Genomic DNA, 22,502 nt, shown 5'->3' on the forward strand with positions numbered 1-22,502 from the left:
TAGAGTATAGATCCTTTACCTCTTTGGTTAGGTTTATTCCTAGGTATCTTATGCTTTTGGGTACAATTGTAAGTGGGATTGACTCCTTAATTTCTCTTTCTTCAGTCTCATTGTTAGTGTATAGAAATGCCACTGATTTCTGGGCATTGATTTTGTATCCTGCCGCATTGCTGAATTGCTGTATGAGTTCTAGCAATCTTGGGGTGGAGTCTCTTGGGGTTTCTATGTACAGTATCATGTCATCTGCAAAGAGGGAGAGTTTGACTTCTTCTTTGCCAATTTGAATGCCTTTTATTTCTTTTTGTTGCCTGATTGCTGAGCTAGGACTTCTAGTACTATATTGAATAGCAGTGGTGAGAGTGGATATCCCTGTCATATTCCTGATCTTAGGGGAAAGGCTCTCAGTGTTTCCCCATTGAGAATGATATTTGCTGTGGGCTTTTTGTAAATGGCTTTTAAGATGCTGAGGAATGTTCCCTCTATCCTTACCTTCTGAAGAGTTTTGATCAGGAATGGATGCTGTATTTTGTCAAATGCTTTCTCTGCATCTATTGAGAAGATCATATGATTCTTGTTTCTTTCTCTAGTTGATGTGATCACGTTGATTGTTTAATAAATGGTAAACCAACCTTGCATCCTGGGGATACATCCCACTTGGTCATGGTGAATAATATTCTTAATGTACTGTTGAGCCCCATTGGCTGTATCTTAGTGAGAATTTTTGCATCTGTGTTCATCAGGGATATTGGCCTATAATTCTTCTTTTTGGTGGGGTCTTTGGTTTTGGAATTAAGGTGATGCTGGCCTTATAAAAAGAGTTTGGAAGTATTCCATCCTTTTATATCCTTCAGAACAGCTTTAGTATAATAGGAATTGGTCCTTTCTTAAACATTTGATAGAATTCCCCAGGGAAGCCATCTGGCCCTGGACTTTGGTGTCTTGGGTGGTTTTTGATGACTGCTTCAATTTCCTCCCTGGTTATTGGCCTGTTTGGGTTTTCTATTTCTTCTTGTTCCAGTTTTGGTAATTTGTGGTTTTCCAGAAATACATCCATTTCTTCTAGATTGCCTTATTTATTGGCATATAGCTGCTCATAATATATTTTTTTATTTTTTATTTATTTGTTTATTCATGACAGACACAGAGAAAGAGGTAGAGACACAGGCAGAGGGAGAAGCAGGCTCCATGCAGGGAGCCTGACGTGGGACTCAATCCCGGGTCTCCAGGATCACAACCTGGGCTGAAGGTGGTGTAAACCGCTGGGCCACCGGGGCTGCCCTCATAATACATTTTTGAAATCGTTTGTATTTTCTTGGTATTGGTTGTGATCTCTTCTCTTTCATTCATGGTTTTATTAATTTGAGTCTTTTCTCTTTTTAATAAGGCTGGCTAATGGTTTATCTAGCTTATTAATTTTTAATAGATAGATAACAGTTCTTCTGGTTTTATTTTATTTAGTTCTGCTCAGATCTTTATTATCTCTCTTCTTCTGCTTGGTGTAGTTTTTATTTCTTATTTCTGTTCTTTCTCCAATTCCTTTAGGTGTGAGGTTAGCTTGTGTATTTGAGTTTTCTCCAATTTTTTGAGGGATGCTTGTATTGTGATTTATTTCCCTCTTAGGATTGTTTTTGCTGTATCCTAAAGATTTTGAATGGTTTTATCTTCATTTTCATTAGTTTCCATAAATCTTTTTAATTTTCTAATTTCCTGGTTGACCCATTCATCTTTTAGCAGGATACTCTTTAACCTCCATGTGTTTGAGTTTCTTAAAAATTTCATCTTGTGATTGAGTTCTAGTTTCAAAGCATTGTGGTCTGAAAATATGCAGGGGACAACCCAATCTTTTGGTATGTATTGAGACCTGATTTGTGACCCAGTATGTGGTCTGTTCTGGAGAAAGTTCCATGTGCACTTGAGAAGAATGTGTATTCAGTTGCGTTTGGATGCAAAGTTCTGTATATATCTGTGAAATCCATCTGGTCCAGTGTATCATTTAAAGCCCTTGTTTCTTTGGTGATGTTGTGCTTAGAAAATCTGTCATTTGCAGAAAGTGCCATGTATAAGTATGTCTTTACTTTGGTTATTAATTGATATACTTGACAGCTCCCACATTAGGGGCATAAATATTCATGACTGTTAGGTCCTCTTGTTAGATAAATCCTTTAAGTATGATATAGTGTCTCTCTTCATCTCTTACTACAGTTTTTGGGATAAACTTTAATTTATGTGATATGAGGATTGCTACCCCAGTTTTATTTTGAGGACCATTTGAATGATAAATGGTTCTCCAGCCTTTCATTTTCAGGCTGGCAGTGTCATTAGATCTAAAATGAGTCTCTTGTAAACAGCAAATGGAAGGGTCTTGCTTTTTTATCCAGTCGGAAACCGTGCGTCTTTCTATGGGATTATTTAGCCCATTCACATTCAGAGTAACTATTGAAATATATGAATTTAGTGTCATTGTAATACCTATTCAATCCCTGTTTTTGTGGATTATTTCTTTGCGCTTCCTCTTTTTCTTTTACCTGGCCCCTCTTAATATTTCTTGCAGAGCTGGTTTGGTGGTCACATATTCTTTCAGTTTCTGCCTATCTTGGGAGCTCTTTATCTCTCCTTCAATTCTGAATGAGAGCCTTACTGGATAAAGTATTCTTGGCTGCATGTTCTTCTCATTTAGTACCCTGAATACATCCTACTAACCCTTTCTGGCCTGGCAGGTCTCTGTGCAGAGGTCTGGTGATAATCTAATATTTCTTCCCATATAAGTTAGGGATCTCTTATCTCTTGCTGCTTTAAGGATTTTCTCTTTATCTTTGAAATTTGCAAGTTTCACTATTAAATATCAAGGTGTTGAATGGTCTTTATTGATTTGGGGGCGGGAACCTCTCTATCTCCTGGATCTGAATGCCTGTTTCCCTCCCCAAATTAAGGAAGTTCTCAGCTCTGATTTGTTCAAATATGCTTTCTGTCCCTCTCAGCCTTTTCTGGAACCCCTATTATGTGCAGATTCTTCCTTCTGAGGCTATCATTTATTTCTCTTAACTTTTCCTCATGATCTTTAATTATTTTTCTCTTTTTTCCTCAGCTTCCTTCCTTGCCATCAACTTGTCTTCTATGTCACTCACTCTTTCTTCCACCTCATTAACGCTCATCGTTAGGACATCCAGTTTGGATTGCATCTCATTTAATTGATTTTTAACTTCGGCCTGATTAGATCTAAATTCTGCAGTCATGAAGTCTCTTGAATCCTTTATGCTTTTTTCCAGAGTGACCAGTAGCTTTATAATTGTGCTTCTGAGTTGGCTTTCTGACATCGAATTGTAATCCAAATTCTGTAACTCTGTGGCAGAGAGTACTGTTTCTGATTCTTTCTTTTGTGGTAAGTTCTTCCTTCTAGTCATCTTGCTCAGTGCAGAGTGGCTGTATGAGCAGGCTGAGTCAAGAATAGCAACCATGACCTAAGTAAATTTCACCCTAGATGAATCTGCCGAGGTCAGAGACAAGAAAATGAAAACAAAGATCAGAAAAAAATAAAACAAAAGGACCAACAATGTGAAAAACAAATTTTAAAACAAAGTAGTAAAAAATAAAAGGCCAAGAATCCCAGAGTCAAGAAAATAGAAAAAAACAAAAGTAAAGAGGAAAAAAAGAAAAAAGTAAAAAAAGATAAAACAAAGGGGAGGACTGGAAGATGGTGGTGTTGACGAAATTGTAGTGGAGGGAGAATGTAGTCTACCTGAGGAGTCCTAGATGGTGATCCTCTTGGTTCTTAGTGTATTAAGTTCTGTATGTTAGAAGATTCTTAGTCCCAAATTCATATAAACCAGCAATACTTATAGAAAGCCCCACCACTGACCACCAAAACATAAATGATATAAAAGAGGGGGCAGAATGGGAATGAAGAGAGAATATAATCTTACAGAATGAATGAGCATGGTATACCACTTGGTTCTGGCTGCATGCTGGTCATGTTTTAGAAGGTATTAACTTCCGCCATAGTAGAACAAAATGAGGCAGAGAAAACAAAAAACACAAAACAAAAAAACATATCTCATATATCTCCCAAAATTAAATTGAGTACGTTGAAGGGAATCTAGAAGTGGAAAATATATCTAAGACATGTAATTGTAGAAATATGAAAGTCAAAAAGGAAGAAACTTAAAAATGAAGAGGTGGTAAAATATTATAATTTAAGGCGGGAAAAGAGAAAAAAATATTGGAAATTTTTAGTTTGATATAAAAATGAGTTGTACTGGAAAAAGGGGATGGGGGTTACCCTCTAGTTCTAATACTATAAATCCCTCGACTTCCCCTGGAGCTCTCCAGTGCTGTTTGGTCCAGAACTTGCTCTTCCCCTGTCCTTCCAGCTGGTCTTCTGGGGGAGGGGCTGCTGTGCTGATTCTCAGGTGTGTGTGCCTGAGTGGAGATGCCCCATCCCTTGCGTGGAGATGCCCCATCCCCTGCGGGCTCAGTGGGAGCTGCTTACCCCGTGAGTCCTCTGTTCCCTGGCAGCCCCACCTTTCCAGGCACAAGGTGACACAAGAAGGAACAACAACACTGGCGGCGGCCAGATGTCCAGCTCTGGAGTCAGCTCTCCACCAGTAACTAATGCAGTCTCCTAGTTTGCACTGGCCTAGATGCTTCCGGACAGCACAGGTGCATTGATCTGCACATCTTGGGGCTCCCAGTGGCAGGAGAGTCCTCGCTGTCCTGTGCCGTCCCCGCTTCTGCCTGTCTCAGGGGGAGCACAGGATCATGGGCTGTGTCTGCCTGGCGCCCTGGGATCCGGGAGCCCTGTGGTGCTAGAATCGCGCTGGAGGGGGTGGGTAGCGGCTCCCAAAGGCAGCAGGGCACAGACACCTCTGTCCACAGCCCCCGCCTGACCCACCAGCTTCTCCTAGATGCCCCAAAGACTGCGCGCTCCAGCCCTTTACCGAGATGCGCTCACAGTTTGTGCTGCGCTCTCCCCCCACGCACTTCCTCTTTTAGCGACTCTGAGAAATTGGAGGCCTCATTGCCCCTCCTGCAATTCTGCCCGATTTCCCTGGTGAGCACTTTCCATCCAGGGAGAATCCGGTGTGGATTTTTAAAGTTCCTGCTTCTCCCGTGCTGGGCTTTCCTGTCCCCAAGGTTTTCGATGCCAGGTTTAGCCTGGTGCCTTGCGGTGCCCCTTCCCCACTTGATTCTTTTTTTATTTTATTTTTTTCCACCTTCCTACCTTGCTAGAAGCAAAAATCCTTCTCTCTGTAGCGTTCCAGCTGTCCTCTCTTTAATCTCACTTCAAATTCGTAGGTGTTCAGGATGATTTGAAAGTTATCTAGGTGAGTTGGTGGGACCAGGGGAGCTGAGTTGCCATCTTGCCCCCTATCTTCTGGACTTAACTTTTCAGCTTATTTGGATAAATACATGGGCACCCAATTGCTAGGTTGTATGATGAGCCTGTGTTTAGCTTGATAAGAAACAGCCCAAGTGTCTTCCAAAGTTGTACCATTGTGCATTCCCACCAGCACTGAGAGAGAATTCTTTTTGCTCCAGCAGCATTTCACCACCATTGTGTGTTGTCTGTGCTTTGGATTTTTGCCACTCTTATAGGTGGGGAGGCTAAACTCTTTTCCTTCCATTTAGAACAATCATCAGGGCCCCAAAAGATTACCTCCCTTGTGAAGCCTTTCCAGATGTTGCTCCCAACATAGCTCCTGCTAGTCCCAAAGTGATTTTTTCCTTTTTGAAATCCTGTTTCTGGCCCTTCTGTCTTCTTTGTGGTCTACATAACCAAGATATTACTTTCCACAGCAATGGCCATCCAGAGCCTTTCCAATTTCTGAGCATTCCCGAGGCATTACTTTCTTATAGATCCCCCCCTGCTCTGTCTGCATCCTGGGTTGTTTCCAACGCCTTTTGCAGCGACCCACACATGAAATCCAGCTCTTCCACTGATATTCATAGGGAAGCTGACCTATTCTAAGTATTGTGTGAGTTTGGTAACTTAATGGGGATAAGTCATAGGGTAATATTCATGACCTCCTGACTGGGTCTCTCCTCTCTTCTTTATTATCCTCACTCCCTTTCTGAAGTAAAAAAAAAAAATCCTTCTGTCTTATGTCTACTTATTTACATCCTTCTCATGGGGTTTTGGGTTTGCCAATGTGTATGTCACATGTGATGTACCTGTTATAAGTTGGATCATCAGAGCTTGGTGGCCACAAAAGCATCTCCCTAAGACAGGGAGATTTTTTTCTACCAACTAAGGAGAATATAGTTTATCTTGTTACATTTTTGTGGCTATTTTCCCACATATACTTTTTCTTAATGCATAGCAAAGTCCTCAAGGATAAGAATTAATTCTTCATCTTCCTGATCTCCATAGTCCTTGCTTTAGAAGTGATGGTCAATAAATATTTATAGAATGAATAAATGAATGCACTATATATGATTTCAGTTTCTTTTAAAAAGAAACAAATGTATTTATTCCAAGTAGGCACTCACAAATTATCACAGTTAACCCATTCTATGTACAAGTAGAAACACAGACTAAGGTTTATTTGCCCAGTTATAATATTTATTAAGAAATGACAGAAAACACTGTATCACAGGTGTAATTGAAACATCCAACAGGCAAGATCATTATAATCCCCACCCCCTGCAAAAAAAGGGTTGGAATCAGATGTTGAATTATGAAAAAGTTTAGCCTACTTCTTAGAAGGTGAATTTTGGGTGAAGAGCTTCCATTTTTTCTGATGACACCTGAGGAAAGTCACTTGACTCTACTCTGGTGCCTTTGATGTTAGAAAAAATGTTAGGTAAATAGAACTAAAAAAAAAAAAGATTATAAAGCAGGGAAAAGAATTAGACTTGTGGATAGTTCTCAAAGATTAATTCCACAGAATATTAATAGTTTTCAACCCTACAGAAAAATCAGAAATAGTATATCCAAAGCATTTTGATAACCAACTGGTAGGTTTGCAGCTTTTCGGTGACCACAGTGGATAGCCAAGGTATTCAGTGCAGGATGAAATCAGATAAAACTCATATACTTAGAACTCCATAACTTAAACCTAAATGGAAGTCTAAGAACTTCTGATGGCCCAAGGGTGATTGAGGAGATCTGCTATCCAGAGATATTGTGTCCTGGGCAATTGGAAATGACAACCTGGCTTTTAGCAGGTGGGCTCACAACAGGTGGGCTGGCAGCAGGTGGGCTGGCAGCAGTAGGAGCAGCAGGCTGGGCGGCAGCAGGACTGTCCACAGTAGGATGGGCGGCAGCAGGAGGCCTGGGCATGGTGCAGCTGGCAGCAGGTTGGGGGTGTGCAGCTCACCACGCAGCAGGGGGGCAGGCAGGTGTCCTCCACGCGGCAGTCAGGGCGGCACCACCTGACTCGGCAGCTCATAGCTCCACTGCCACCCTCCTGGCCACCACCAATGCCACAGCCAGTCCCACAGCTGGGCTGGCAGCAGCTGGTCTGACAGCAAGTTGGCTGGCAGCAGCTGGTCTGGCAGCAGCTCGGCTGGCAGCAGCTGGTCTGGCAGCTGGTTGGCTGGCAGCAGCTGGTCTGACAGCAGCTAGGCTGGCAGCAGCTGGAGCCACAGTTCCCACTGGTGGAGCAGGTGGGAAATCCACAGAAGCTAGTGGAGCAGCAGGCCATGGTCAGGAGCTGGGTTGAGAGTTGGGTTGCTTGGAGGTGTTTTGGTGGTAAGGTCTATGTCAGGCCTTTTATATATCTGAGCCAGCTTCTATTTATAAAATTCTTAACATATCTTCCTTGTTTTTGTTTAAATTTGTTCCTCATTGGTCCTCTGATTGGCTTACATTGAAATACTTATGACCCATTATGAGCAGCAGTTTAGAAATTACTTCGTTTTATAGTTTCATTTGAACTCCTCATATTGGTCCTTTGCCCTTTGGAATACATTTGTGGTTTTCCATGTTCAAAGAGTCTGTCCATTTTACTCCATGTCAACACCCTCATTTTGTAGAGGTGGTTATTCCATGTGACACTCTATTCATATCTCTAAGGCTAAGGATAATTGTGCTTTTATTTTCAACTATTATTTTTTTCCTTCTGGCTGTATAGACTGAATTCTGTTGAGTTTAGGACATTGGGACTTCCTCTGAATAGAAGAGTACCTTTGGTTATACGTAACTAAAAGCTTCTAATTTACTCCAACATCACATCAAATTACTGTTATAATTTCTTTGATTTCAATCAGTTTGAAATATGTAAATATTGTTCATGTTCTAGATGAGAAATCTTTTCTTGTGAACCAAGTGACATAGTTTATATAAAGGTATCTAGCAGAGTGCTAAGCCTCAGGTAGAACTTCAGTAAATGCTCACTGAATCTGATTTTGAATAGGTGGAGTAAAAGGCATGATTCATGGACACATGGACCACTTACAAATGATTTAATAGAACTTTCAAGCTGTAGCGCCGTCCATGGAGGAGTCCCTGTCATTGTCAAAAGAGACTAGGAAGTGCTGAAATATTTTTCTACATTGAATAGTTGAACCAAGTCTCAGGGAAAACCATCTGGGAATTATGATGTTTTGAAGAATGCATCGCCATTTATTATATTCTTTGAAATTCATTTGATCTATCATTGCTGCCAATTAAATGATAGAGGTAAGTGCTGGGATCTTGTAAATAACTTGGAAAATATTTTACATAAAGTGTCCTATATTTTGTCCTATTTTATTTTGGATGTTGCATTAAAATACTTAATGAGGAATTAAAAATTAAATGGTAAAATGTATTTTTTGTTCTAGATTTGTGTTAACTTCCTAAGAGAACATCTTTCAAATTGGATTACAAAGTGCAACATATATAGTTTGAGATATCTAATGCATGTGTCTGACCATTGGTGTTGGTAGAACTCACAGAGAATCTCCCTGGCTTTTTGTTCTACCCTCATTTAGATCAGATACACTTTATACACACTTACAGTAAATGGAGGTGAGTGTTGGGAGTTGAAATTTGAAGAGTAATTTGGGGATCAGTGGGAAGAATATAATAGGCTAAGACATAGGAATTAAACCTAAATGCTCTTGGAAAATGCCATCTAATAGATAGTATCTGGTAGATATTTTAAAATCTATTTAGTAAGTAATATAATCTTTAGATATTAGGCATGCATAAAGGAGAACCATCTGGTGTATAAACTAACTGCAAGGAGATTAAAATGGTAGAGGTATATCTAGGTGGAAATCCCATAGATTTGAGCAACCTAAAATTTTTAGCCAAAAGTGGCTTTAGGTCTATTGTCTAGACCTAATCATAATAGGTTAGAGCATTTTAAGTATTTTTTTAAAGATTTTATTTATTTATTCATGAGAGACACAGAGAGAGGCAGAGACATAGGCAGAGGGGGAAGCAGACTCCATGCAGGAGCTCGATGCAAGACTCCCTGGGCTGAAGGCAGGCGCTAAACCACTGAGCCACCCAGGCATTTTAAGTATTTGAATAACTATAAAGATTATTTAACGCATGGAACATTTTACTTACTGATGGATTCATGCATAATGTAATTAATATTTAATCTTTCCAGTTTAGATTTTGTTTATGCTTTAAGATTATTATCAAAATGCAAATCCAACTAAACTAACTTGAATTCCAACTAAAGATGGATAAGCTTAGAGGTAGAAAAAAGAAAATAACTCAGTTTGCTTTACACATTTAAACATTTTATTTGAAATTAATGGTATATTCAAGGAGAAAGCAAATCTAAAAATATGCAGGGATCAAAAGATAGGGAGGAGACGGGAGATGTCACTGAAATAAAGAAATACCCTACCCTGATGCCTTCTCTAACAAGGCAGGATATCTAGATACTCTGATTGATACATGTATTCCCTGTGCTAATTCAGCACATCCAAGAGGGGCCTGATTAAGATTCATTATTTCTGATCGGCTTAGAAACGTCATGATGGGAATAAAATTGAACACTTCTTCAGAGATCAGAGCAGCTGATTTAGCTTCCCATTTCATTCTTGATTAATCAGCAGCCTTGCTTTTAGCAGGTGGGCTCACAACAGGTGGGCTGGCAGCAGGTGGGCTGGCAGCAGTAGGAGCAGCAGGCTGGGCGGCAGCAGGACTGTCCACAGTAGGATGGGCGGCAGCAGGAGGCCTGGGCATGGTGCAGCTGGCAGCAGGTTGGGGGTGTGCAGCTCACCACGCAGCAGGGGGGCAGGCAGGTGTCCTCCACGCGGCAGTCAGGGCGGCACCACCTGACTCGGCAGCTCATAGCTCCACTGCCACCCTCCTGGCCACCACCAATGCCACAGCCAGTCCCACAGCTGGGCTGGCAGCAGCTGGTCTGACAGCAAGTTGGCTGGCAGCAGCTGGTCTGGCAGCAGCTCGGCTGGCAGCAGCTGGTCTGGCAGCTGGTTGGCTGGCAGCAGCTCGGCTGGCAGCAGCTGGTCTGGCAGCTGGTTGGCTGGCAGCAGCTGGTCTGACAGCAGCTAGGCTGGCAGCAGCTGGAGCCACAGTTCCCACTGGTGGAGCAGGTGGGAAATCCACAGAAGCTAGTGGAGCAGCAGGCCATGGTCAGAACTTAGGTTAAGAGCTGGGTTGTTAAAGAGAAGTTTTTGAGTTTTGGCTGCGCCTTCTACATCTGGCCTTTTATATATTTCCTAGAGCTGCCTATTTCCCTAACATTCAGCATTGTTCCTTGATACCATTTGCAAAGTAAGTCTCTGATTGGCTGATACTTGAGTTGTTTAGAAAGTTATAAATAGCATTTCAATAGACTGCTTGGTCATTATTCAATTAAATCTCATTATGTTTTGTCTTTGCTCCCTGGATCATTATGGAAGCCAATCAGAGCAACACCTCTTTATGCAAATCACATGACAGACTAGAGTTGGGCTAACCCTGGTTTGCTTTATCATACCTATCCTTTGTTAACCTTGAGACCGAGTTTATCTAAACTGAACATTTTCTTCCTAAGTGATCATTAAATTAGGGATCAGGACTTCATAAAAAGAACTATGCCTTCCTAGGATCTGTTTGTGCAAGTTATAGGACACTAAGAGCTCTAACCAGTATTTTTGCCTTCAACCATCAGTGTACATATTCCCAGTTGAAACCTTTAATGACTTTTGCTAGTAGATTGTTTTCTGACTCTACTAAATTAAAAATAAAATTCAGTGATGAATACGTGTTTTAACAAGTCAAACAGTACACAGGTGCATAAAAAAATTATTATTTTTCCTCTCTTTCCCAAAACATCCATCTGATCCAAAACTAGTACTTCAGAAATAATAAATATTCAGTTTGGTGCATATTCTTTGACACTTCTCCCTGCTTTTGCAGACATAAACCATAAATATATCTAGTTAAGTAAATAATGGGGTCTATATGTATTTATTTTTTAAAAATTGTACTTATAGTGGGGCAGCCCGGGTGGCTCAGCGGTTTAGTGCCGCCTTCAGCCCAGGGCGTGATCCTGGAGATCCGAGATCGAGTCCCACTTCAGGCTCCCTGCATGGAGCCTGCTTCTCCCTCTGCCTGTGTCTCTGCCTCTCTCTCTCTCCTCTCTGTGTTTCTCATGAATAAATAAATAAAATCTTTTAAAAAATTGTACTTATAATAAAATACATATAATATGAAATTTAACATAGTAACCATTTAAGTGCACTGTTCACTAGGCTGAAGCACATTCACTTTGATGTGCAATCTCTAGAAGTCTTTTTAACCTCCAAAACTGAAACTGTCCATTAAAGAACCAACTTTTCCATTCTTTTCTCCCTAGGCCTCTGGTAACCACTTTTTCACTTTCCATATTGATGAATTTGACCAACATAGGTGCCTCATATAAGTGGAATCATACACAATATGTCTTTTTTATGAATGGCTTATTTCACTTAGCATAATGTCCTCAAGATTCACCCATGTTATAGAATATATCAGGATTTCCTTCCTTTTTAAGTCTGAATAATGTTCCATTGGATGTATATACTACAGTTTGTTTATCTATTTATCCATTGATGGACATTTGGGCTGCTTCCAACCTTTTGGCTGTTATGATTAATATAACCATGAACTTGGGTGTACAAATATACTCTTCAAGATCATACTCTAAATTCTTTGGGTATATACTTAGAAGTGGAATTGCTGGGTTACATGGTAATTTTATTTTTAGTTTTTTTGGTAACTGCCATACTGTTTCCCATAGTAGCTGCACTATTTTACATTTCTACCAACAGTACACAAGGGTTCCAATTTCTCCACATCCTTGCTAGCACTTTTTTTTTTTTTTGAGACTATACAGTCTTGTGGGTATGAGGTTGTTTATCAGTTGTGGTTTTGATTTGCATTTCTGTAATGACTAGTGACGTGAAATGTCTTTTCAAATGTTTGTTGGCTATTTGTATATCTTCTTTGGAGAAGTGTCCATTCATTCATGTCCTTTGCCCAATTTTCAATTGCTGTTGAGTTGTAGGAGTTTTTTATATAGTCTAAATATTGGTTTCTTATCATATATATGATTCACAAATCTTTCTCCTAATCTGTAGATTGAATTTTCATTTTGTTCATTGATCCTTTGATGCACAGAAGTTTTAAATTTTGATATAGTTTAATTTATGTGTTTTTTACTTTTGTTGTATATGCTTTTGGTGTCATATCCAAGAAATCACTGCCAAATCTAATGTCATGAGGCTTTCCCCTTATTTTTTCTTCTAAGAGTTTTACAGTTTTAGCTCCTAACTCTAGGTTTTTTATCCATCTTCACTTAATTTTTGTGTATGATGTAAGGATCCACATTCATTCTTTTGCATGTGGATATCTGCTTTTCCCAGCATCATTTGTTGAAAAGAGTCTCCTTCCCTATTGAATGGTCTTGATACTCTCATTAAAAATTATTTGACCTTATATAGAGGTTTCTTTCTGGACTTTTCTTCTATTTCACTAGTCTATATTACTGCCTTATGTGAGTATCATACTATTTTGATTAATGTAGCTGTATAATGTAATTTGAAATCAGGAAGTATTATGCCTCCAGCTCTGTTCCTTTTTTTCAAGATTGATTTACTATTCAGAACCTTTTATGGTTTCATACAAATTTTAGGATGTTTTTTTTCTATTTCTGTGAAAAATACCATTAGAATTTTGATAGAGATCACATTGAATCTGTAAATTGCTTTGAGTAGTATGGGCATTTTAATAGTACTGATTCTCCTAACTTATACATATGGAATACTTTTCCATATATTTGTGCCTTCTTTAATTTCTTTCATCAATGCCTTCTAGTCTTCAGTACACAGATCTTTCATCTCTTTGTTTAAATTTATTCCTAAGTATTTTATTCTTCTTGATGCTATTATAAATGGAATTGCTTTCTTAATTTCTTTCTTTTTTAAAAAATTTATCTTTATTTACTTTTACGTTTTTATTTTAGAGAGAGAGCAAGAGAGAGAGCAGGGAGGAGGGGCAGAGGGAGAAGGAGAGAGAGATAATCTTAACAGGCTCCATGCCCAGTGCAGAGCCCAATGTGGGGCTCCATCTCACCACCCTGAGATCATGACCTAAGCTGAAATCAGGAGTCTGATGCTTAACTGACAGAACCACCCAGGCCCCTTAATTTCTCTTTCTTTTTTTTCTTTTTTTCTTTTTTAATTTTTTTTATTAATTTCTCTTTCTGATAGATTGTTGTTAGTATATAAAAATGTAGCTGGTTTTGTATATTGATTTTGTATCCTGCAACTCTACTAAATTTGTTGATGAGTTCTAATCATTTTCTTCTAATTTTTTTCTTTTGGTGGAATCTTTAGGGTGTTCTATATATCATATCATGTCATCTGCAAGTAGAGACAGTTTTACTTTTTTCTTTCTTATTTGGAAGCTTTTTGCCTCTTTTTCTTGTCTAATTGCTCTAGCTGGAACTTCTAGTACTATGATAAATAGAATAAATAAAAGTGGGCACCCTTCTCTTTTTTACTAATCTTTTTTTAAAAGATTTTATTCATTCATTCATAAGAGACACACACAGAGAGGCAGAGACATAAGCGGAGGGAGAAGCAGGCTCTCTGTGGGGAGCCTGATGTGGGATTTGATCCCAAGACCCTGGGATCAAGCCCTGAACTGAGGGTAGATGCTTGACCACTAAGCCACCCAGGTGTCCCTCTTTTTCCTGATATAGAGGAAAAGCTTTCTAGTCTTTTACCACTGAGTATGATGTTAGTGTGGGCTTTCATATATGGCTTTTATTAGGCTGATGTAGTTCCCTTCCACTCCTAGTTTGTTGAGTGGTTTTGTTTTCTGTTTTTTTTTATTATTATTATGAAAATGTTATATTCCATCAAATCCTTTTTTTCCATCTATTGAGATAACCATGTGTTTTCTCCTCTTTGTTCTGTTATGTGATGTATTACATTCATTGATTTTTGTCTGTTGAACCATCCTTGCATTCTAAGATAAAATCCCACTAGGTCATGGTGTATATAATCCTTTTACTGTACTGTTGAATTCTGTTTGATAGTATTTTGTTGAGGAATATTGCATCAATATTCATCAGGGATACTGGTTTCTAGTTTTCTCATAGTGTTTTTGGCTTTGGTATCAGGGTAATGCTAACCTCATAGAGTGAGTCTGGAAGTGTTCCCTCCTATTTATTTTGTTGGGAGAGTTGGAGGATGATTGGTTGTAACTCTTCTTTAAGTATTTGGTAGTATTTGCCAGTGAAGCTTCTGGTACTTGGATTTTATTTGTTGGGAGGTTTTTTATTACTAATTTAATCTCCTTGTTAGTTACAGATCTGTACAGATTTTTCTAGATTTTTCATGATTCATAGATAGATATAAGATTTTTCTGTTTCTTTATGATTCACGATGGATTATGTGATTCTAGGAATTTATCCATTTTATCTAGGTTATCTAATTTTTTTGCATATCTCATATGTATTAGTCATTCTTTTAAACAGCTATGCAATATTCCAGACTATGATCATACCACACTTTATTCAATCATCCCCCTGTTGATAAATCCTCAATTGTTTTTAGTTGGTGCTTTTGAATAAAAAAAAATCATAGAATTTTAAGCTAATAGGGGACTTTAAAGGAGTCCAGCTTTAGGTGATTATGAGAACTAAATTGAACTAATTAAACTAAGCAGGCTTCTCAAACTAGTTCTATCATTAAGTGATTCTGTGACCTCAGAAAAGTCACTTAATCCCTCTGAACATTGGTTTATTCATCTGCAAAATGAGATGATCTCTCAGACACCCCTGGGCTAAAATTCTGTAATTGCTCTACCATATCCTTCATTCCTTAAGGGCATGATCTGCCATGTCTGATCCATTTTAGTATTCTAGGTAGTGCCTTCTGCACCATCCTGAATGTGAGCACTCAGTAAATGCTTGTTGAATCAAGGAAGGAATGAATGATGGGCAGTGTATTGTAGTGATAAACAGCCAAATTTGCATTCTACCCAAGTCACTTGTCATTTTACTTTATACTTTTTTCTCAAAAGGAGCTCTTAGGTAGTGCTACCTGAAAATGGTCAGTAGCTAAAATCAAAGGAACAAGAAGACAAAACATTTCCATTTTTGTTCTGTTGTTAAAGGGTGTCTTCTGGGTTGGATCAGATCTCTAGAGGAAATGTTGGGAAAACTGATTCTCTGATTACACGTTATCCTTTTTCATGCTTTCCAAACTTGATTTCCATTAACCCTTGAAAGAATAAAGCATTGTAATCTTAACCAAAGTATCCATTCATCTTTTGAGGGACACTGAGGCTCCTTCCACAGTTTGGCTATTGTGGACATTGCTGCTATAAACATTGGGGTGCAGGTGTCTCAGCTTTTCACTGCATCTGTATCTTTGGGGTAAATCCCCAGTAGTGCAATTGCTGGGTCATAGGGCAGTGCTATTTTTAACTCTTTGAGGAACCTCCACACAGATTACCAGAGTGGCTTGTACCAGTTCACATTCCCACCAACAGTGCAAGAGGATTCCTCTTTCTCCACGTCTTCTCCAACATTTGTTGTTTCCTGTCTTATTAATTTTCACTGAACATGAGAGACTCCTGACTCTGGGAAACGAACAAGGGGTAGTGAAGGGGGAGGTGGGCAGGGGGATAGGATGACTGGGTGACGGGCACTGAGGGATGCACTTGACAGGATGAGCACCGGGTGTTATACTATATGTTGGCAAATCAAATTCCAATAAAAAATATTTTTTAAAAATCTTAACTAAAGTATTTTTAATAGAAAAGAATTAACTTCAGTTCCCTCCAGTTCTTTTTAAAAAAGGATTTATTTATTTATTTTAGAGGGGGAGAGAGAGAGACAGACAGACAGACACAGAGCAGGAGGGAGGAGCAGAAAGAGAAGGAGAGAGTCCCAGTCAGACTCTGAGTTAAGCCCAGAGCCCAGTGCAGGGCTTGATCCCCTGACCCAGAGATCACAACATGAGCTGAAACCAAGAGTCAGTCGCCTAACTGACTGAGCCACCCAGGAGCCCCTGGCTTCCTCCAGTTCTAATTTCAAGAAACCACAAATTAATCCTAATCATTGTCTAAAATCTGCCCAGATTTATTAAGCATTTCCTGATGCTGTATTTAAATATGTGTACATTCATTGTATGTTAAACTTACATTTGTTGTGTAGTATGTATAAATGCATGTGTATGTATAATAAATGTATGTATTTCTAAGTGAAAATTTTATTTTATTTTTTATTTTTTGAAAATTTTAAACCAAATTCGTTACGTTATTATCTTCACTTTCAGTTTAGAAACTGGAAAAAGAAAAGTAAAATTTTCTATCTAACCAAAAGTATATTTCTTCAGAGAGTCTTCCCTAACTTATAGCTCTCTTGCTTTACTCTTCAAGGCTACATATAAATGGAAGAGTGTAATATACTAGTTTATGTTACCACAGTTTGAAGATAGCCTGAAAGAGCATTCCTCTAATAGACTTGAAAAAAATACATCATATTCTGGCTCTGGATTCAGAGTTCCCGATTTCTGTAACTCTATGGAAACATTTTGTGAGGTCAAGATTTGGAAATAGAGCCTGTGCCACTTCTGAGGCCCTATATAACTGCCTTTGCTTTATCTTTCTATGGGGATTAACATCCATTGGATCTGATTAAATTTCCTAGACAGCAATGTGGGATATCCAAAACAGACTAAAATCTTTAGTGACTTTTTATGAAATACATATCAAGAACACACTCAATGAAGAAGAATAGATATGTTTGTTGCACCAAATAAAATTTAATAGACCTTGGTATATTAATTCCCTTTCATAAAAACTGCAGCTTGCAGAATGGTGGCATAGAGGAGGTGTACATATCTGAGAAGGACAGATGGTTCTTCTGTGGCATCGGTGGCACTGAGTCATAGAGAGTAAATTCACATGCGTCCTGAAGGCAATTTCTTGAGTTAAATTTATATTTTGGCAACCTCAGTGGGGAGAATGAGGTCTTTCCAGAATTGAATGGAATCAGATAGATCTGTGAGGCCCAAATGTGTGGTATCCCCCACAACAAAATCCAAATAAAAGTTCAAGAATTTGTTAGTGGTCCATGATTAGTGGAAGAGAAAATTAGTTCATGAATTGATTTGGAAGTTGAAACTTCAAATCAAAAATCAACAACCTGGCTTTTAGCAGGTGGGCTCACAACAGGTGGGCTGGCAGCAGGTGGGCTGGCAGCAGTAGGAGCAGCAGGCTGGGCGGCAGCAGGACTGTCCACAGTAGGATGGGCGGCAGCAGGAGGCCTGGGCATGGTGCAGCTGGCAGCAGGTTGGGGGTGTGCAGCTCACCACGCAGCAGGGGGGCAGGCAGGTGTCCTCCACGCGGCAGTCAGGGCGGCACCACCTGACTCGGCAGCTCATAGCTCCACTGCCACCCTCCTGGCCACCACCAATGCCACAGCCAGTCCCACAGCTGGGCTGGCAGCAGCTGGTCTGACAGCAAGTTGGCTGGCAGCAGCTGGTCTGGCAGCTGGTTGGCTGGCAGCAGCTGGTCTGACAGCAGCTAGGCTGGCAGCAGCTGGAGCCACAGTTCCCACTGGTGGAGCAGGTGGGAAATCCACAGAAGCTAGTGGAGCAGCAGGCCATGGTCAGAACTTAGGTTGAGAGCTGGGTTGCTAAGAGAAGTTTTTGAGATTTGGTAGTGACTTCCATGCTGGGCCTTTTATAAGGCTTGGCTAGCTATGATTTACATAATTCTCAAAATCTCTTTCTTGTCTGTGTATAAATAATCTGTCTCTGAATAATAATTTCCCTGTTCCTGAGTTATTTTTCAACCTCTAAAAGGCTTTTAAAGTTCATTTTATTTGGTCTACAATTAGTATTCTTTACCACAGTCAAGTAATCATTGGCATTCATTGGCTACACATCCCACAGTCCCTCATATTTGTTAAAATTTGGTCATTGCCCTAAGAATAATGGGCAATGACCAATAATGCCTCATCTTTAAGGAGTGTCAGTATTACTCAATGTTGATCCTAATAATCGAGCTCTTGGGCCTCACATGACAGTTTAATTCCCAGCAACATGGCCCTGATGTCAACTACTGCCCATTTATCTTTCTTATCTTCAATTTGACCATGAAACAAAGTGATCCAGCTGGCCAGAAAGGGATGCTTTTTGGGTGACTGAGAAATGTGGATGAATTGTTACTGATCACAGTTTCTGGAGCACTTGGGTGCCCAAATGGTTCTGACTACTTTGCCTGTATCAGTTCATTTAATTTTTACTGCGATCCCATGAGCCACGCCTATAGCTACTCCCATCATCCATGTAATGAAACTGAGCCTCAAACAGATTTACATCTCTTGCCTAGTTTCACAGCAAGAAGTGGTGAATCTGAATTTTTTTAAAGATTTTATTTATTCATTCATGAGAGACAGAGAGAGAGAGAAAGAGGCAGAGACACAGGCAGAAGGAGAAGCAGGCTCCATGCAGGGAGCCCGATGTGGGACTTGATCCCGGGTGTCCAGGATCATGCCCTGGGCCGAAGGCAGCGCTAAACCATTGAGCCACCTGGGCTGCCCTGAATCTGAGATTTGAACCCACATCATCTGACTCCAGACTAAACTCTTTCAACCACTATAGTCAATACTTTTTTCCAGGGTGCCTGGGTGGCTCAGTCGGTTAAGTTTCTGCCTTCTGCTCAGGTCATGATCCCAGTGTCCTAGGATGGACACTGAACTCCCTGCTCAGTGGAGAGTCTGCTTCTCCCTCTGTCTCTGCCCTCCTCCCTGCTTGTGATCTCTCCCTCTCCCTCTCTCTCTTTCTCTCTCTCTCACACACATGCACACACTCTCTCTCTTAAATAAATAAAATCTTAAAAAATGCTCTGTTTTCCAAATGTAAGCAATTGTAGAGGAAATCAAAGGGTAAGAAAAGATGTAAAAATGTGGCCCACTTTCAAACTTTTTTTAGAGTCAAAGGAAGAAAGGCAGCATTTAGGGTAAGTAACAACACAATTAGAGGCTTCTCTGAAAATTTTATTTTTTTAACTATATAATAAGCACATTTCAAGAAAATCTCAAGTGCTAAAAAGGTTATTAACCTATTTGACTTGTGACTTTATCTAAATTTTGATATTAGAATGTCCTATAGTTTAAATGTCCTTAACTGCATAAAAATCACACTCAGTGTATTAACACTGGAGCATGTGTGTTAGATCTGCAATATGCAGTTTACTGTACATATTAGAAACTAGTCCAACTCACTGAAAGCTAATATAATTCGAATTTGTGCAGGTGCAATGAAAGGTGACCTGGTCTCTGTTGAGTATGGATTCTATTATAGGGAAATGAATTTTAAAATGCTACTTATACAGGTTGAATCAGAATACCAGGTGTTCAGTCCTGCTTCTCCAGAAATGACAGTTTTGAGTTAAGATCATAATTCTTCCCAAGTCAGAATTAAGACACTTTCAAATCCCACATCAAATTTTGAGTTAAAAGGTATGTGAATTTTTTGCCTCCTCTCCTTAAGCAAATCTACATCACAGATTCTTTGATTAGCTAATTTTTCCACCTTGGATGTTTGGAATATGTAGGTTTGTCACCATTACAATCTCAGGAGCTATTTAATTCATATTTAAATTCAGTAGAATCTCTGATACTAAAAACATTTATCTCCCCTTGCAAACAATTCAGATGTTTGAGGAGTTGAAATACCTCCTGATAAAGGCACTGGAGATAGTAATGTTGTTGGTTAAATCTCTATTTCTGTACTTTTCTGGTGTGGCACAGTTTTTAGCATCTAACATTGGTGCAAAACTTAACTTAGTTTTCATGTTTCTGGGCTTTAATTGCCTTCAGAGAATTATTAAGAATAAGATGTTCTAGTAAGTGTTCTCCAGAGAAACAGAACTAATAGGATGTGTGTGTGTGTGTGTGTGTGTGTGTGTGTGTGTGTATTTATTGTGAGGGATTGGCTCACACAGATATGGAGCCTGAGAAGTCCCACCAGGAGCAGTGAAGTCTAAAGGCAGAAAATGGATGTCCCAGCTTGAGCTATAGAACAGTTCACCCTTTCTCTGCCTTTTTGTTCTATTCCGGGTCTCAATGGAGTAGATGATACCCACCCACATTGGTGAAGACAATCTTCTTTACTCATTCTGCAGACTCATATGTGAATTCCTTCTGTGAACACCTTCACAGACATACCCAGGAATCATGTTTTACCAGCTCTCTTTTAAACCATATCTCCTTTAAACCAGTCAAGTTGATACATAAGATTAACCATCACATAAGGTATGACACTTAAAATTTGAGAATTCTACTCCTCTGCCACAGACAAATCTGAACATTCCCTTACCTTCCCAAATAAATTAAGAAAATAAAATTATTTTCTCCTACCGCTTAAATCCATTTCTTCTTGATTGGTTCTCATACAAATAGAGTAAGAAGTTATAATCATTCATGATGTTTCTGTGTAGATTTTATGTCCTGTTTAAATGCTGGATATCTCTATCTGTGGTCTTCTTTGAGAAAAGAATGCCAGTCATTTTACATTTAAAACTATTTTATTACTTTGCTTATTCTCTTTGGTTTTCATTACTTCATTTAAGTGATGGGGCCCAGACACAGTAGTACCAAAAGAAGAAAGGATGTGTTTGTTTTTTATTTTTCTGTTTTTTTCTTTTTTAATTTATTTTTTATTGGTGTTCAATTTACTAACATACATAATAACCCCCAGTGCCCGTCACCCATTCACTCCCACCCCCCGCCCTCCTCCCCTTCTACCACCCCTAGTTCGTTTCCCAGAGTTAGCAGTCTTTACGTTCTGTCTCCCTTTCTGATATTTCCCACACATTTCTTCTCCCTTCCCTTATGTTTTTATTATTGAATGTTTACCTTCTGTTTATAGATACTTATATATTGAGTTATTTTTCTTTAAGAGATCAAGGTTCTGAGTTTCTTATTGTAAATTTTGGGGCTTCTCTCAATTCCTTAAAGTCCATTTTACTAGTTCTCTAATTCAGTTGCCTCTGCCTTACTTTCCTGAGTGATAAGATATGGTTGATATGCCAACCAGTTGAACATCCCCCATTTTTTATTCTATATCAAGTAATAAGATCTTCTTCTCTTCTGCATGTCCACTTGGCTCTTTTGGTGCTTCAAGCTGAAGCCCTTCTAAGTAAAAGGTGCATCCAACCTAAGTCTTCCTAATCTGTTGGAAGCTAAGAGAGTGGTATATGAGGGACGTAGAGTGTTGAACATGTTTTAGACACATTGTGTATGAATGTGTAGGTTGTGCCCTGATGGGAGGCTCTGTCCTCTCAGAGGAGGGAGAGCCTTTTTCACACAAAGATCCTATAGGCTCAGTAAGCTGTATATTCTATAGACTGTGTCTACCTAAAGGTGGTGCTTTTTTTCTAATGCTGGTAAGTCGTGTTAGTGGAAACCCCATGCCTTTGACTTAGTTTTTTAAGTTGAAGTGAAATTCACATAATGTATACTAAACCATTTTAAAATGTACAATTGAATGACTTTTAGTGCATCCATAATGTTTTGCAACCGCCATTCCTTTCTCTAGCTTAAAAACTTTTTCATCAGCTAATAATCTTTAGTAATCATTCCCCATTTCCCTTTATCTCCTGCCACTCATTTACCACTTTGATTTTATCCATTAAAATGGAAGGTCTTACTATGTGTTTTTTTATTTCATCCATGCTTCATTCTAGACCTCTCTCTCTGGAGATTAGAATAAGACTGGACATAGTGAATGCCAGTATCATGCTTGCTTAAACCCTTCCTGTAATGAATATTTGTTTTCTACTTAACAATACATGAAAGAACTGTATAGATGTTAGAGAAACATTAGTTGAAATTCCCTTTCATCATTTTCCAAAGTATATTTTGAAGAATACTAGTGTTACAGGATGTTAGTTAATAATAAATAAATGGAAGATTCCCTGATTAAATCAACTTGGGAATAATAGTTTTAGAGCTTTCTTTAATATTCTATTGTGCTTTATATAAACCTTAAAATGGTGAAAATGCATGCAACATTATTTGACCACTGAATACTTTTTCCCTATT

The 22,502-nt window shown here is 39.1% G+C and overlaps 1 pseudogene; it reads right to left on the minus strand.

Annotated features, from left to right (window-relative positions):
• Nucleotides 1-17,173: 17,173 nt before the first annotated feature.
• LOC144286578 (keratin, high-sulfur matrix protein, B2C pseudogene) lies at nucleotides 17,174-18,090 on the minus strand (annotated as a pseudogene).
• Between the last annotated feature and the right edge of the window lie 4,412 nt (nucleotides 18,091-22,502).

The sequence above is a fragment of the Canis aureus genome, chromosome 16 (assembly GCF_053574225.1).
Source record: "Canis aureus isolate CA01 chromosome 16, VMU_Caureus_v.1.0, whole genome shotgun sequence".
Lineage (NCBI taxonomy): Eukaryota > Metazoa > Chordata > Mammalia > Carnivora > Canidae > Canis > Canis aureus.